This window comes from Zingiber officinale, chromosome 9A, assembly GCF_018446385.1.
Source record: "Zingiber officinale cultivar Zhangliang chromosome 9A, Zo_v1.1, whole genome shotgun sequence".
NCBI lineage: Eukaryota > Viridiplantae > Streptophyta > Magnoliopsida > Zingiberales > Zingiberaceae > Zingiber > Zingiber officinale.
Window position 1 is genome coordinate 7,540,163 of NC_056002.1, and position 3,998 is coordinate 7,544,160.

The following is a 3,998-nucleotide window of genomic DNA, read 5'->3' on the forward strand; positions in this document are numbered from 1 at the left end:
ATAAGTTTTAAAAGAGAGTTTTTAAAATATAAAACTTTCCTTATTTGAATTAGGTCACATGGTTTAATAGAGAGGTTTAAAAGTTTTAAAACTTTCCTTTTTTTAACCATCCTCATGGTTTTAGAAAAAAAGGAAGAGAAGTTTTAAAAATTAAAATTTTCTATTCATGTTAAAAAAGGAAACTTTTGAAGAGAAGTTTTAAATTTTAAAACATTGTTTTAATTTTTAAAACTTTCCTTTTTTAACATCCACTTTTAGAAAGAGAGCTTGTAAAATTTTATAAGAGATTTCTTCTTTTATAAAATTTTATAAAAAAATATTTTCTTCCTCTTTAAGGGGGCTGGCCACCCTTGCTTGGTGCCCAAGCAAGGTGGCCGACCAAATAAAAGTAAAAAATAAAAAATAAAATCATCATCCAATGATTTGGTGGTTGATTCAATCAAGAGGAAAGAAAAGGAAAATTAAAAGGGAAAAGGAAAAACTAGAGGAAGATTTTATTTTTTGTAAAAATTCTTCCCTTATTTACCTTGGGCAAGTAATATAAAAGAAGGGGTGAGGAGACCTCATGTGATAACAATTCTTATTCTCTTGGTGTGGCCTGCCTTCTCTCTTCTCCCTTTCCCTTTGCTCTCTTTTCTTTTGTGGTGGTGGTGGCCGAAAATTAGAAGAAGGAGAAGAAGGCTTTGGGTGGTGTTCATCTTGGAGGATCGTCGCCCACACGACGTCCAAGGCGAGGCGAGGAATATGGCAGAAGATCTCGAGGTCATTAGCATACAAAGAGAAGGTATAACTAGTATTTTTCTTCCGTATCATACTAATTATTTTTCTTTGTAAGAATTCCAAACACAAGAGGCATTAGATTTAGTTTTTCGAATTAGTAATTCGTGTTTGTGTTTGTCTTTTTTTTCGAATTTGTGATTCGATTGTTCTTTTTGGTTAAACCTAGAGTTATATAAGGAAATTAAATATTAGATTTCCTTAAAAGGCTTTGTCTAGGCAGTGGTGGTGTAAAATACCAGAAAATGGCGAATAATGATAAGGAAATTTTTTGAAATTTTTGAAAACTTTTCGGGAATTTTTCGGAGCTCGTATGAATGAGTTTGCAGAGATAAAAATGGGGCCCGGGAAAGCTTGTTTTGGGCTACCCATTTAAGCAAGGAAAAGTTATTTTTCTTTTTCTTTTTATTCTCTTTTCTTTTATTCTTATTCCATTTCTCCGCCGACTCGAGCCGAGTCGTCCCCGTGCCTTTCCCTTCGGTTTCTCTCTTGCGCGCCTGACGGCTCGCCCTAACCGCCGCAGCAGTTTCCTCCTCACCTTCCTCCCGACTCCTCTTCGCTTGATCCTCGCTTCTTCTTCTTCTTCTTCTTCTTGCAGTGCCTTAGCCGCGGTCTGCCCCCTTTTCAGCGCCACCGACTACCACAGCCAACGTGTAACGACCACCCTTCTTACTACTACTGCTACTCTCTAGAGGTGGATGCTACTTAACTACTGAATCTACTTAACCGGTGTGATCAAAACCACGAGGAATCCCTACCGAAAAATTTCGGCAGAATCTCCCCTGTACCGGTGACCATAAACATCAATACATACACAGTATACACAACCACAGGTGGCTGGAACATATATCAAACACCCACGCAGTTCATATATAATCAAAATAACCAACTTACGCAAAACACGATAAAACAATCCAAATGACATGAGTCCTGACATCACACGCCATCCGCACCTCCTCGTCGTCCTCCTTTATCTGCAGTAAGAGGAAATGCAAACTATAAGCAAAATGCTTAGTAAGTGCTATCTAACTCACAAAAACTCGATATGCATGTGAATATACTGAAAACTAAAACTGAATGCTCAAAAGGAAAACTACTCATGCTCATCTACTAGTAAAAGGAATAAACATACTGAAATACTAAACATGTAAAGCTACTCATGCTCTTCTAATAGCAAAGAACAATAAACTAATCTAAATAACATGCTAGCATAAAAGAAAACTCAACTTGCTGATTTTAAAACAAAGTGAAACTTATTTCATTTGTTCTAAACTTATTCTTTATTACTTTATACTTAGGTAAAACTTGTTTTACTTGTTCAAAAACTTATACTTATAATACTTCAAAATAGTAATCAACTTCTCTTGGGCTCAGGCTTAGTACCATCTTATGCGCATTCCCTAATAGGTTGGGGTAGCGAGCCACCAATCCTAAAAGAGCAGACCTTGGTCTACCAGGGCCAAGACCTTGGAATTGGACACCTGGATTTGTTTAACGACAACCTTGCGAAGTCGGGTACTAGCCTCTTCTTAAAAGTAAAATACTTATAACCTTAATTACTTCTTCTTTAAATGCCTTGGCATTTTAATAGGCACCTTGTGTGCCAAAATCCCTAAAGTCTTGACTTTGAGATCTACTTAAGGCCTTGGCCTTTTCTTTCTTTTCTTTATCTTTCTTATACTTTTCTTAAACCCAAAATACTGTTAGGGTATTTTTCCACATGCATCTATAAGTGAAATCAACTAGGTAACACACAATCATGCATATTGAAGTAGCAAATAAACTCAAATCTGTATGCTTAAACAAATTCTAAAACTATAATTCTTAACCAAAATCTGTACTATGATACTTAACAAAAATCTGCACTATACTAAGCTTAACAAAAATCTGCATATTAAGCTTAACAAAAATCTGCACTAAGGCTTAACAGAAATCTACACTAATGCTTAACAGAAAACTGTACTAAATTGCTAATCTACACCACTAAACAACTTAACACTGCATGTTAAAGAATTAATAACAAAATGGGTCTAATAGTAGGTTAATCAATTAATAACGCAAGGTCTAGATAAACTCATTTCTTCTTCTCAAGTAAATGCCAAATCATCCCTCAATCTAACGCATGATATCCTCTCATTGTCTGTAGCGTAATTTTAGATATTGAATCTCTCTTCTAATTAATTGCTTGTCAAAATATGAATATTGGAATCCAATTCTATCCATTTTCTCAATTGTCCAGTTTGAAAGAGAATTAAGGATGAAGATATTAATCAAGAAGAATGTCATCCTTTAAAGAACCAACCAACTTGAATCTTCATCAAATGTAGTTGTATATTCTTTTGAAGATCAATCCAGAAAGCATGCCTAAAGACTTCCTCAATTCTAAACTGCAAGACTTCCTCAATTCTGTACAAACACAATTAGAAAGCGTGCCTAAAGACTTCCCCAATTCTGTACAAACACAATCCGAAAGCAAGGAAGGAGGGCTAAATCCCTAGCTACTCAATTCTAAACTACAAGGCTAAAATCTAAGCTACTGTGATGAGATCTTCATTAAAGACTTCCTCAAAACTTAACATATCATGTAAAGAATATCTTTAACCCAACAGAACCTCACAAATCTACAAAGGAATATACTTGAAACCTCTTAATCTACACCAGAAATTTCCACAAGCAAGGAAAGAACTAAAATGTTTCTTATCTTCTAATTCTTTTAATATAGAATGCTTCGGCATTTCTTCAAGCACTTGGTGTGCTGCCAATCCCAAATTCTGAAATTTAGAGATCCTATCAAGACCTTGGTCTTTTCTTACTTATAGCTACTCATAATCCTCAGTCATTTATGAGATGATTTAGATAACCTAAAGGACTAAATTGACTACGCCAACCTATACCAAGACAAGGCTGTTTGGAAAGGAACAACAGAAATAAGAATGAATGATTATTAGGAACAACTTAATTCTGTTATGCAAGTGGATCATATCACCATGATAGACACATTTATCCCAATCATGCATAGAACACAAAAGAAAACTCGAATATGATCTGCACTTGCTAACGCACGAGTTACTTAAAGAAACTGCACTAAAATTCTGCAGGGATAAACATAAGCAAACTATTGGTTCATGGTACGTATACCCAAATCTATCTAGAAGTTTAAAGTTATCTTGAAGAACCAAACTCAACATAGAAATCAAATCTCAACTTACTTAATTCTGTCT